Below are 14,571 nucleotides of genomic sequence, written 5' to 3' on the forward strand. Positions count from 1 at the left end.
TGAAATCGGAAACTCAACAAGGAAGGCCAGTAGACTTTTGTGTTTATGGGTAAATTTCATTAAGTGCTAGTAAGTGTACTGCCTCAATGCAAAGAAAAAAGAAAATCTGAGCACTTAGAAAAAAATCAGCTACAAAAAGTGAAGAAGAAACACTATCTGTGGAAAGTTCTGCAGCTGTTCAGCAAAAAGCTATGTAACTTCCAGTAACCTACAGGAAGCTACAAGACATCTGAACATAGACCTGGTTAAAATAAGTGAAACACTGATGTACATCAACACAACAACAAAAAAAAAGGAAAAAAAATTGAAAGATTTAAAAAAAATATTGAAATGAGGTGATAAAGCTGCAAACTCAGAAATGAAAAAAAAAGAAAGAAAATGGATGAATATGAGACTGCTTAGGAAAGAAGGTTTCAAAATTAATAGAAGGGCATGGACAGGGCATGTAAAGAGGAGAGTTTGAGTAACCTTAGCTGAATAAGTGGAAGGAATAGATAATTTTTAATTTAACAAAGGACAACTAAACTGGCTGGACTGGCTGGAGTTGTAAGGGAGGGGTTAGGCACATAGTATGCTCCAAACCTGGCTACAAAAAAGCTGGCTACAAGGAAGCAACCTAGACCTTAATAATAAAGATGCAATCCTACCAGCAGAAGGAGTTGATTCTGACAAAACTGTGGCAGATGGAGAAAATACTAAAAGTGGGAGACAGCAGTGTGTTTGTGGAGATGGATTACTCATTGTACACCAGGCAGAAGAGAAGCAAATTCATTCAACTATTCATGGAAAGTTGAGACACAGGTGTGAGATTCAAACTGCTGTACCCAGCTGTCTTCAAGATTTTCTACCTGGAGGGACAAAATTTTTGATGAAGTACATGCCAAGGAGAAAATACAAAAATTAGTCCAACAAAAAGTGAGCTGTGAAACATGACTTTCTGCTGCTTGTTCTTCTGGTAATAAAGACCACAGAGAGACGGTACTTGTGAAACCTTTTTGATTGCTCCAATGGAAATTGATGTAGAGTAGGAAGGGAGCACAAGAGTTGACTAGAAGATTTGAGAGTACATTGGAAATGAAGCAGAGACAGGATTTGAGAGATGGAGATGAACAATAATACAACCAGTAACTTAATGTGGGATTACAATGCAAAAATTATATTTGTGAAGTATGACAGAACAAGAAAATCTGGAAATATTAGACTTCAGAATTTGTTGGACATTTGGTAGAATCTAAAGTTTATTTCCTACTCCAAGCCATTGTTTGGAAAAATGCTTTGGGGAGGGGAAGAGAATGGAGAAAGTTAATTGTAAGTAAAAATGCTATAAAGTTATCTTCTCATTTATTTTTAAGTGTATGGGGATTGTAAATGGTTGCTGCTTTTTTTTCCCCTTCTTTCTTCTTGTTCATTTTAAAAAATGTAGGCAGTGCAATGTAAAAAAAAGCCTGGTTAAAAGAGCATGACAAAAAAAAATAATGTACTTTTTCTCATTTTTACATGGGGGAATGACTGGATTAAGGACCTTAGATTAATTTAGTAACAAGTTTTAAGAGAAAACAAGTAGATGAAAAAGAATATTGAATATTATAACACTTTTTTCTCGCAAATAAATTTATGCTTGGTATCCGGTCTGTATCTGGTCCTTGGGTCTCCATGGAGACAATCTGATAGATAGTAATTGCTTACAGTCTGGTGGAGAGTAACTGGCTGTGAGGTAATGTTCTCTGAAAGCATTCAGGGGTTTTCCCAGCTGGGAGAGCTATAAAGATAGGACAAAACCAGTTAGCACTTCTTAACATGGATAACCTTTCCTTTAGGTTAATTCAAGTCTAATTGTGGCTGTCAGTTTTGGGACCTTTGTTCCTGTCAGGAGGGTAAAACGTAAATATTTGAAGATGTACATAATTTTGTGTAATAGGTTTTAGTGGGCATTTTCTGAAGGCTTTTGATGAAACAAAAAGGTTTGTAAGATGAAACATAGGCTCGGATGGATATGACAAGAAACAACTATGTAAAAGTTCAACCTGCCAAACTGTATGCATGTAACACAAATGCTGTAACTAGACATTTAACAAAAAAGTGTTCAACATAAAAGGTGGGAATAATAACTTTTTAATACAATGATGCTTTCTGTAATGTCTTTTAATGTCGGTGGTCTCGCAGATGAATGCAAAAAAGAAAAAGTAGTGAAGTATATTAAAAAAATGTAGAGTGCAAATAGCTATGTTACAGGAGGCACACTTGCAAAGAACTGAACATGTGAATTTGATAAAGAAAGGTTTTCGGGATGGTTATTCAGCGGAGTACCTGGGACAAAGGAAAAGAGGAGTACTTGCATTAATTGCAAGAGGAGCTCCAGTAGTGATATAGGTTAAAAAAAGATAATGATAGATTTTTAGTCCTAAGGGGCTACTGGCAAGTAAGGAGGATTACACTGACATGTATTTATATTCAACCTAAAACTGCTATAATTGAAATAATCTGTTTTCATATTACTTATAGGTGGGGACTGGAATTTGTTTTGCATCAGTGAAGATGTGTCTAGTGAGCCTAGAGGGTAAAGTATAACAAAGGAGGGGTAGATGTTTGAACAAATTTATGAAAATATTTGGCATGGAAGATGTGAATTCAGTAATAGGAGTTTGGAGTGATTTTTTATATTATTCCCCAAGATATAAAAACTGGGTTAGGCTAGACAATTGACATATTTCATAGGAACATGTGCATTTAATTGAAGGTCTTGATACACACCCAATAACTATTTCAGATCATGCACCAATAATAACTCAAATAAAAACACAGGGTAATGAAATAAAAATGAGACACTGGCGCTTTTTCACCAGTCTGTTTAAAAGAGCGGAATTTAAGGAATGGTGGTTGTTGCATCTTTTGGCTTTTCCCGGTTAGGGGTCGCCACAGCGGAACTCCGGTCCGCTAATGTTTGGCAGTTGATTTTTACGTGCCGAGTTGCCAGCCCTGATGCACAACCTTCAGCGAAGGTAGGCCCATTCACGCATGTCTCCACGCAGAAGATGCTCTAGCTGAGAATCGAACCAGACAGCATCTTACTGTGAGGCGACAACGCTACCGAAGCAAGGAATGGTAGTGGAGATTATTCAGGAGCTATTCAAGAGGATAGAAATTAGATGATGTTAAGTTGTCTATCTCGCCTTCATTCTTGCTGGATGGGCTCGGAACCGATCCTCGGCTCTGACTCGGCAATCTACTAAAGCTCGAGAGCTATTTACTGGCTCGAGGCCCTCCCTATATCCCACAAAGCCAGGCGTCAGATCCCCAGATCTCGTTTGCTGCTTCAGCTACGAGGTTGCGAATTTACTTGGCTCCAGGTCATATTAATCTTTTCTTCTAATATTAAGTATAAAAGTTAACTTTAGTTTTTTTTCCTACAACCTTATCTTACATATATAGCTTTCCGGTTAGGTAATTCACTGTTTACTCCCTAATATTCCCTCTCAGAAACTTGTTTTTAGTTAGTTCCCCCCCCCCCCTTTTTTTTTCTTAGTGGCTAATCTCCCCTCCTTTTCCTTGTGTTAATAGGGTAGTGTTTAGCTCTTCTACTTTACTACAGTTGGTAGGCTTGTAGTTTTTGTGTGTGTGTGTGTGTATGTATGTATGTGTGTATAGATATATATATATATATATATATATATATATATATATATATATATATATATATATATTTGGCATTAGTATATAGCTGTGTAGTTATTAATATTGTTAGTTTAACTAGTGCGAGTGTGTGTTTTTTTCTGTGTGTTTAAGCACTAGTGACTTTTTTCTTCTTTGGTATCCACTATGTCTAAGGATACCAAAGTCTCAGGTTTTAAGAAGTGTGACTCGTGCTGTCAGAAGATGTCTCTGACAGACGGTCGCACTTCTTGCATTTATTGCTTGGGTCCCCTACACCTGCAGGACTCCTGCTCAGTCTGTCATGCCTCCATGCCTTCAGCCCAAGAGTCCTGCAGGAGCGTAGGAACAAGCTCATCCTGAGAGGCTTACTTAAGCCAGAAGGATCCCCGACCAAGCCTTCGTCAGGTAAATCCTCTAAGCCCGCCAAGCCGTCAGCTCCCTGTTCAGAGCCATCGCCTGGTGGAGCGCATGCCTCCTCTTCGGCTTCGGCTGGAGCCGACACCTCTGGACCTCAGTCGGCTCCGACTGTAGTGTCGGAACCATCTTTGAGCCGAAAACATTCTAGGTCCCCTTCCCTAGAATCAGTTCATTCGGCTCCGAGGTCACCATTGCTCCAATCTGAAAAAAAGCCATAGGTCCCACTCATCTCGGTCTTCCAGGCTATCCGATCATGACTTGGAGAGGGTGGTCAGTAGACCCCTTAAATCGCAGGCCCTGGCCAAAATGTTAACCAGCCCATCTCCACAGACTGTGGCTGTCCCGATATCTTCTGCAGTTCCTCCACCGACTCCCTCCTTGTGTTCGGAGCTGGTTGGGGCTAGAATCTTGGTAATGTTGGAACCGATGCCACACCTTTCGGCTCATTCGTCGGCTCTGATCTCTTCTTTGGTTCCGTCCTTGGAGGGATCTGGGCGCCGAGACTCCCTCGTCGGCTCCAAGGGGGCGAGTGGCATTGGACCCTTGTCCGACCCCGTTCTCCCTCTCGGAGCCTCGGCGCAGGTGAGCTCGGACCCGACATCGGCCTCTGAGCCATCCCTCTCAGTGCCGGCAGGGATTCTCCTCTCTTCGGAGCGGGGACCTTCTGCCCTGCCTGACAGGGGCGCCTTCGAGGTCATGAGGAGTGTGCTGACTCCTGAGTCAGCCCCTCTGTCAGCCCCTTCGGCTCCTCCCCCCATGGTGCCTGCATCAGTCTCTGTCCATCCTCCTGACCCCAAGCGTGGAGAGCAAATGCTCCAGGTCATCCCATCGGATGCATCTTCTTCCGAGGCCTCCCCCGATCCTTTGGGGGAGCCCCCATGCAAGAGACAATGTAAGAGGAAACATGTCAACTCCCCCGAGTCAAGTCTGATACCGACTTGGGGGATTCTGAAGGGTCCCCAAGATCCCCCTCTGAGGATGTCTCCTTTTCAGACATCCTAGAGATCCTTAAGCAGAGGGGGAACTGGACTGCCCTTAACCCTTCGGAGGACGAGTCGGTCTACCTGGATGCATTTGGTTCTCGCCCTTACACCTCCTGGGTGTCTCCACCTTTCGACCCGCTAATGGAAGTAGTGGCTCGAAAGGCGTGGTTAGCCCCGGACACAGTGGAACCAACTTCCCCGTAGGCCCACTAAATTTATTACAGCCCCACCCAACAAGCAATTCTTGACAAAGGGTGTCCCTGTTGATGCCATGGTGGTTGCAGTGGCCACAAAGAAGGAGCTGGCTGACCCTTCGGTGCCTGTCCATCCACCTAATAAAGAATCTAGGATGATGGACAGGTACGGGAAGCAGATGTTTTCCTCAGCGACTTTTTCTATGCGGCTCTGAATTATCTGTGCCATTTCACCAGTCTCCAAAGGGGTCTTCTCAAGGAACTGGGTGATACCCTTCAGGATCCATCAGCTGCGGGGGCTCAAGATAAGATTAACTCCCAGCTGGCGACCCTTAATTCTATTGCCAACTCCTCCATGCGGCTCATTTGTTATGCAGCCAATGGGCAAGTAGGGCCGCAGGTACAGGCGTGGCTTTGAGAAGACATGCCTGGATGCGGTTATGTAACTTTGCTGACCCCTTTAAGGCATCCTTCACCAATACCCCCTTCGATGGTTCGGCTCTGTTTGGACCACAGGTGAAAGATACCCTTACCAGGTGTGAGCAGGAAGGCAAGACACTCTCTCTGCCGTGGGAGTCCCTTTCTCCACTCCCTCTAGACCATACCCCAAGGGTCAGAAGAGTGGAAAAATGTGGTTTCGGAAACCCCAGGGAGTCGTGCCTGACACATGTGGTGAGTTTCCCTCCAGGGGCAGGGGAGGGAACAATAATAGACGCCGCCCGAGTGGCAGAGGGGCCCGCAAAATCAGGGTAGCAGAGAATCTTTCTCTGACAAACCGTTTCAGCACCCTTGAGAGGCTGTCTGACTGTCCGCCTTCGGAGGCAGTCGGGGGAAGATTGTCACTGTACCCAGAAGCCTGGCAACTCCTCACACAAGACAAATGGGTACGGTCTGTCATATCCGAGGGTTACAAGATCCCTTTTGTCCACACCCCGGTACAAACAACCAAGTCCCTTCCAGATGTTCCACCCGGTCTAAGGGAACAAGCAGTGCTAGAAATTTCAAAACTGCTAGAAAAATGGGCCATCCAGACAGTCCCAGCAGACCAGCAAGGATCCGGAATTTACACCAAGTTCTTTTTGGTGCCAAAAAAGACAGGGGACTGGAGACCCATTTTGGATCTCAGCAGGCTAAACAAGTCTGTTCAAAGAACAAAGTTCCGGATGGTCACGCTTCAGTCCATTCTACCCTTTTTGGGTTAGGACAATTGGATGTGCTCCATAGACCTTCAGGATGCGTACTACCATATCAAAATGAACAGGCGCTCCAGAAGGTTTCTCCGCTTCCGGCTAGGAGCCAGTCACTATCAATTCAGAGTCCTGTCCTTTGGTCTCACCACAGCCCCCAGGGTGTTCACCATATGTATGGCAGTGGTTACGGCTCACCTGAGACGGCGAGGATTACAGGTGTTTCCATATCTCAATGACTGGCTCCTCACTGCTTCCACCAGGCATCAGCTACTACAAGCCAGGGATTATACCATCCAAACTTGCTCCGAGCTTGGTATATCAATAAATTTCAGAAAGTCTGCATTGTCGTCTTGTCAGTCCTATAGTCTTTATAGGTGCAAGCTTAAATACAAAAGACCTCTCTGCAAGACTTCCTCTCGACACAGTGTCAAGACATCCGCTGACACATGCAGGTCTTACTACAGTGCAACAGGATTCAGGCCAGATTTGTACTAAAGACTTTGGGCCTCATGGCAGCAGCAATCATACTAGTTCCACTGGCTCGTTTTCACATGCGGCTTCTTCAGTGGATGCTTTTTACTCGATGGTCCTTTCAACAGCTCCCAATGTCTCAAGATAATAATCACTCAATCCTGCAAAGACCACCTGGCTTGGTGGATGGTCTCTCCTCTAATACTCCAGGGCAGACCGTGTATTCTTCCTCTTCCTGTTGCCACAGTGACCACGGATGTCTCCCTGATTGGGTGGGGGGGGGGGCATTTTCAGGGCAGGACTGTCCAGGGCACCTGGCAACCTCTAGAGTACCATCTGCACATAAATGTCTTGGAAATGAGAGCAGTGCTTTTGGCGTTGCAAGCTCTTCAGGACTCTCTACCCACCGGGACTATTGCAATTCAGACAGACAATATGTCTGTAGTATGGTACATCAACAAGCAGGATGGAACCAAGTCCTATCCCTTATGTCGAGAAGCAGTCAGACTCTGGCAGTGGGCGATCTCCTCTCAACGGTTTCTGATAGCAGTGCACATCCCCGGGAGGTCCAAAGTCATAGCGGACAGGCTAAGCAGAGCTATTCTCATGCCTCACGAGTGGTCTCTCAATCAATCAGTAGCGGACAAAATCTTCCGCAGCTAGGGTCAACCTTGCTGCGACCTTTTTGCAACTCCTGTCAACAGCAAGTGTGACTACTTCTTCACTCTCTTCCCCCTTCCTGGGCACTCCCCCAGAGACGCTCTAGTTCATGATTGGCCCCGGGGTCTTCTGTATGCATTCCCGCCTTTTCCCCTTATTCCCAAACTAATTCAGAAAGCAACCGCATTGAGATCAGGATGTGATCCTCATTGCCCCTTACTGGCCTTGACAAATTTGGTTCCCGTTCCTGCATCGTCACCTGCTGGAGCAGCAGTGGAATTTGGACCCAGTGCCCAACCTCTTGGTTCATCAGTAGGGCAGGCTGCACCAATCCCTTCAGTCTCTCAACCTCACAGCTTGGTTGCTCCACTTCCAACCTTAGCCAGGCTTCCGCTAATTTCTCAGCCAGTGCGTGAAATCATACTTTCTTCGCACAAATCTGCCACCAGGAAGACTTATGCTAATAAGTGGAAATGTTTCTCTTTCTGGGCAGTGGCTAGGAATATTGACCCCTTTACAGCCCCTGTCCATCATGTTTTAGATTTTTTAGCAGAGCTCTTTCAAGCTGGTTCCTCCTCTGCCACCATTAGGGTCCAATTAGCTGCTATTGCAAATTTCCATGTTGGCCTGTCAGAAAGCAGCATCATGTCCCACAAACTTTGCAAGGCCTTTCTCAAAGGAACTTTGTTGCTTAGGCCCTCTGTCAGAGATTCCCCGCCTCCGTGGGACTTGAATTTTATATTGGCTTCCTTGATTCTCCCCCCCTTTGAACCCACGGCTTCCTGTTCCTTAAAATTGCTCTCCTGGAAGACTCTCTTGTTGGTAGCCATCACATCAGCTAGGAAAGTTTTGGAACTTCAAGCCCTCTGTATTCGTCCTCCTTTTCTTGTGTTTCATAAGGACAGGGTTTCACTTAGGCCTAATCCTTCGTTTCTACCCAAGATACCTTCTGAAACAAATCTGAATCAGACTATTGATCTGCCTGTCTTTTTTCCTAACTATTCTAACAAAGCTGAACAAAATTTGCACCGCTTGGATGTTCATAGGCAATTATGTTACTACTTGGACAGGACTAAGCAAATAAGAAAATCAGACCAACTCTTCTTACCCTATGCCGAGGGCAAGCAAGGACTGCCAGTTTCCAAAGTAACCTTATCCAGGTGGTTGTCCTCTATTATTACCTTGATTTATCAGCTCAGACATAAAGAACTCCCTGCTAAACCTAAAGGTCATTCCACCAGAGCTGCTTTAGCTACGTCAGTAGCTTTTCAAGCTAGACTACCAATGGAATCTATTTGTGCCACAGCCACTTGGGCCACTCCTCATACTTTCATTTCGCATTATAAGTTGGATGTGGCCTCTAGGAATAGAGCTGAGTTTGGTTCCACTGTGCTCAAGAGTCTGTTCCGATGAGCCACCCAGGACTAAGGTGCCTAGGGACGCTGTCCCATCCAGCAAGAATGAAGGCGAGATAGACAACTTAACATTAAGAAGTTATGTACCTACCATTAAGAAGTTATGTACCTACCATAACGTTCCATGTTAGTTGTCTTCTTCTCGCCTTCTTTCTTGCGTCCCACCCTCCTTTCCCCTAGCCTGGACAGACCGAGAAGAGTCCCCTCTTGAGGCCTTCTTCCTCTGGACAACTTTGATGTACATTGTGTCCTCCTCTGTCCTTGTACTATAGTTTTTCCTTGTGGTTGGACAGGTGTCCTTGAATATTTCCTTGGTGTTAGCTCTGCCAAACGAGATCTGGGGATCTGACGCCTAGCATTGTGGGATATAGGGAGGGCCTCGAGCCAGTAAATAGCTCTCGAGCTTTAGTAGATTGCCGAGTCGGAGCCGAGGAACGGCTCCGAACCCATCCAGCAAGAAAGAAGGCGAGAAGAAGACAACTAACATGGAACATATTATGGTAGATACTTAACTTCTTATTCTTCGTGTTTCACTGTTGCAGTCATTACATTTGGGTAATCTGCTGGCAGGTTGCCCTCAGTCGGCCTGAATTCCAAAGTCTTGGGTCCTGCGTCGGTTGCTGTCCTCTCTTCCATGACATCAGGTAGTCATGGGTATAAAACATGCATCTGACGCCATTTTCTTTAGTCTTTCTTGCCACACGGTGCCTGAAGCAGAAGCATTTCGCAAGTGCCGGTCGGCCGACTACTGAAATATTCGAGTTTGAGTTTCAGAACCTAAGTCTTCACTAAAGCTAAGTACCCCGTTGGGGAAACTTTTTTTCTTGCTTTTTAGTCAGAAAAAGTTAATAATTGTATTACTTGTGGGAAGCAAATACCTTATAAGGATTTCCATTTATACTGTATTCCTTGCCTAGGCCCTGATCACAACGTGCCTGGCTGTTAGTTTTTTGGAAGATTTAACCAACGCACTATTAAGCGTCTGTATATTTTTGCATCAAAATATTTTGGAAACAGATTTAACTACTGAGAAATGTCGTCGGATAGCAATCCGACTACTGGAGTACATAAAAAATGCAAAGAAAAGGACAGAGAAAGGCAGTCGAGATCCAAAACTGGCGACGAAGCTTCTCCTAAGCCAATCGCTGGTTCGCCGGTACTCAGTGAGGCACTTTCGCAGCCCCTGATACCCGCTACCTTTGAGTCGCAGGCCTCTACTGACACCCATGTGGAGTCCGGCATGCCGCAAGATACTCAAGGTATTGGACCGATTGATATATCTCCCTGGGATGGGTCCAGAGCCGCTGAGCAGGCACTAGCTTTTGAGGGTGTAGTCAGACCTCAACATTTATATATCAAACCGACGACAGCTGCAAAACCAAAGACAAAGGCAACTTCTAAAACTAAAAAAAGACGCATGAGCCACGTGCACAGGCCTCTTTGCCTAAAAAACAGATCAAAATGGCTGAAGACCTTGTTACCTTGATTAGGGGTACCCATCCTCCTCCAGATAAGAGGCCTAGGCAAGACACTGATTATGAATCTTCAGATCAGGTTTCTTTTTCTTCTGATTCCTCTTCTGATCAGGAATTATCTGTACCTCCCTATGAGGATTCTGATGGTGAGGAGTCTATTCCATTTGCTTCTCCTCCAGAGGATTATTCATTTGTTTGGAGAAACCTTGCATACTTTGAGGGAGCATTTTCACTGGGAGAGTCAAGGCTTCTCAGAATCAAAAAAGGCTCGGGGATTTCCTCCTCCTCCCACAGCACAAGCCTTTAGCCATTCCCCCTATTTTAGACATTGTGGATGATGTGTTTTCGGAGTCAAGCTTGACCCCTGACTCCTTACCTCCGGCTCCCAGTAAGCCTGACAGATATTACAGGGTCCCTGACTCTCATAAATTTTTATTTAGAAACCCTGCTGCTGATCCTGAAACTATTTCACAGGGTCCAAAGGGAGTTAAGGCCTCGGCAAAAAATCCTACCCCCTCTGACAGAGATTCAAGGGCTCTAGACAGATGGGGAAAAAAGGTTTATACATCTGCAACCTTGGCAGTCAGGGCCTTAAACTGTCAATTTCATATGCTTAAGTACCAACAACATGTTATGGGATTGCTGAAACAGAAAACAATGTTGATTTCAGAATGTGCAGAAAATAAAGAATTATAGGAATTATTGCATGCAGCTGAACAAGTTGGAAAGCATACTTTGCGGTGTGGTTTTGATTCCTTAGAGGCCTCCTGCAGGGCCACAGTTACTGGATCTGTGATTAGGAGGCATGCCTGGTTAAAGGAACAAAAATTTGCCCGATCATGTTAAAGCTAAATTGCTGGATGCACCTTTACAGCATGATTCTGTTTGGTATTAAGGCAGAAGAGGTTTTAAAGAAAATGGAAGACAAAGCTAAGTCTATGCAAACTGTTAGACTTCTTACAAGTGCAACCACCAAGATTCAGTAGACACTGGCCTACAAAAAATTGGTCCTTTCCTATGTCAGACAGAGCTCAAAGGGGCAAATCCGGACACCCAAAGGGTTTCAGAGACCAGGTGCAAAATTCATACTGGTCAAAGCAATGGGGCGTATCTACCTCCAAATCAGGGGGAGATAAAGCTCAAACCTACAGAAAACAGTCCCAATGACTTCCCTCTGCCTACACAAGCACTTATCTTTTGACAGCACCCTTAGGGGGAAAATTAGCACTTTTTGCTCAAAATTGGCAGTTAATAACCCAGGACAAGTGGGTACTAAACATAGTATCACAGGGATACAGATTCCATTTCCACACTCTGCCAATGGCAAACGGTTGGCCAGATCTGCACACAAATCAATGGGCAGAGGCACAGAAACAGGTTACATCCCTCATGGATATGGGGGCCATTCAACCAGTACCATAGCAGGAAAAAGGACAAGGTTTTTACTCAAGACTGTTCTTGGTACCCAGAAAGGACAAGGCCTGGCGGCCAATACTGGATTTATCAATTTTGAACACATACCTGGACATTCCAAAATTCAAAATGCTGACTTTGCAGCAGCTTCTGCCCATGCTGGGCAAGAATGCTTGGCTGTTGACATTAGACCTAAAAGAGGCATATACCTGCATGTCCCAATAAGACAATCGTGCAGAAGGTACCTCAGATTCAAGGCTGGCTTAATGCATTACCAATTCTCTGCACTACCCTTTGGCTTATCTACTATGCCCAGAGTCGTAAAAGTGCCTGGCACCAGTAATTGCGTTTTAAAGACAAAGAAGTATACAAATATATCCTTACTTGGACGACTCTCTCATTCAAGCAGAGAACAAGGACACTGTTCTTCGACACCTGGCGTTTGTGAAAAGGCTTCTAATGCCTAGGGTACACAATAAACAAAAAGAAATCACAACTGGTACCCTCTCAAAAGATAACATTCCTGGGTGCAAGCTTGAATACAACTGCCCAGATGGCTTACCTTACGCCAGACAAACAAAGGCAACTGACTATTTACTTCAAACTGATGTCAACAAAAACCCAGTCTTCTGCAAGACAAATTCTGCAGGCTCTGGGCTTCATGGCATCCTGCATCCTACTAATTCCATATGCAAGACTGCATATGAGGAAACTTCAATGGTACCTAAAAAGTTTATGGAGTCAACATTCACACAGTCTGGAAACAATGATTCCTCTCATTCCCTGCCTGCAACAGGAGTTTCTATGGTGGGCAAAGGCCTGTCACCAAAACATGGGATGGCCCTTCACTCTACCCCCTGCCAGCCAAACCTTAACAACAGATGCATCAGATTATGCCTGGGGGGCCCATATTGCAGGAAGATGCATTCAGGGCATATGGGCAGCAAAACAAATGCATCTAAATATCAACCAAAAAGAGATGCTAGCTGTTCAAAATGCCCTAACAGCCTTCAAGGACTTACTTCATCCAGGACAACTACTGATAAAAACGGACACCACCACAGTCATGTGGTATATAAACATGCAAGGGGGGCACACACTCATACCCTCTTTGCAGATTAGCCATGGCACTGTGGGACACAGCTTTGACCTACCAGATACATCTTCAAGCCCAATTCCTGCCAGGAAAACAGAACACTCTGGCAGACAATTTAAGCAGAAACCTTATGGATCCTCACAAGTGGAAACTAAATCCACAAGTCTTCAGCATGATAACAGAGAAATGGGGGAGCCCAGACATTGGTCTGTTTGCCTTTCCTCAAAATTATCAATTGAAAAGATTCTGCACAAGGACTTATCACAGACAAGCATGGAAAGTGGATGCCCTATCCTTCAGTTGGAAAAACCTATCGGTTTATGCCTTTCCTCCTCTGTCTCTTCTACCCAAGGTCCTCCTAAAAGTCAGACAAGAGAAGCCAAAGATATTAATTGTCCCGGACTGGCCCTGCCAATACTGGTACCCAATCCTAAGGAACTTGTCTCAATACCCAGCATGGACCTTGCCTCAAAGACAACAACTACTGGCCCAGCAAAACAATCAGATCCTGCACAATCAACTACAGACTCTAAACCTGGCAGTATGGCTAATCATGTAGTCATACAAACAACAACTCTCAGTAAAGCTGTGATGGATGTCATTTTGGATGCCAGAAGGCCTAGTACTAGAAAATCTTATGCTGACAAGTGGAAGAGATTCTGTGCTTGGAATCGAGCACAAGTAACTGATAACAGCAGAACCAAATATTCCTCAGATATTGCAATACTTAACTGAGATGCTTGACAAAGGCCTATCTTTCACATCAATCAAAATCCATGCCTCTGCCATTTCGGCTCACTACAACACAGAGCCACCAATCTTTTCTCATCCTTTACTAAAGCAGTATCTTAGAGGAGCCAAAAATTTAAGCCCCCCCCCCCCCAGATCATCACCATTACCTGCATGGGACCTCAGTTATGTGTTGGAAAAGCTCACCCTGCCTCCATTTCAACCAGCTGCTACCGCTGATGTAAAGTTCTTCTCATGGAAGACAGCTGTTACTAGCAATTACTTCAGCAAGAAGAGTTTGAGCTACAGGCCCTCATGGCTGTAGAGCCTTTTATCATATTTTACCCTGACAGGGTGTCTCAGAGGACAAATCCTACATTTATGCGTAAGGTGGTTTCCAATATTGCTTTTAACCTAGCAATTCATCTGTTAACTTTGTATCCAAATCCGCAGAATAAAGGGGAGAGAATTCTGCATTCCTTGGACATACACAGACAGCTAAGATTCTACTTGAGCAGGATTAAAGCTCTAAGAAAAGCTGAGCAATTACTAGTGTCATATGCTGCAGGATCAGAAGGAAAGGCGATTTCATAGCAGACAATTTCAAAGTGGATAAGCCACTGCATCCGTTTCTTCTACTTACACCATGGTAAACCTGTGTCCAAGGGCAATGGGTCTCATTCCACCAGAGCTGCAGCTACTTCAGCAGCCTTTTTCAGAGGAGTACCAACCAAAGACATTCTAGAGGCTGCTATTTGGAGTTCTGTTCACACCTTTACAAAGCATTACCATTTGCTTCTCTAAGTCCAGGGCAGGCTTTGCCACTGCAGTGCTGCAGGGCCTTATAGCCCCACCTAATGCTGTTTAGCTGCAGCCT

Source organism: Protopterus annectens, chromosome 9.part0, assembly GCF_019279795.1.
Source record: "Protopterus annectens isolate FY-2018-M chromosome 9.part0, PAN1.0, whole genome shotgun sequence".
Lineage (NCBI taxonomy): Eukaryota > Metazoa > Chordata > Ceratodontiformes > Protopteridae > Protopterus > Protopterus annectens.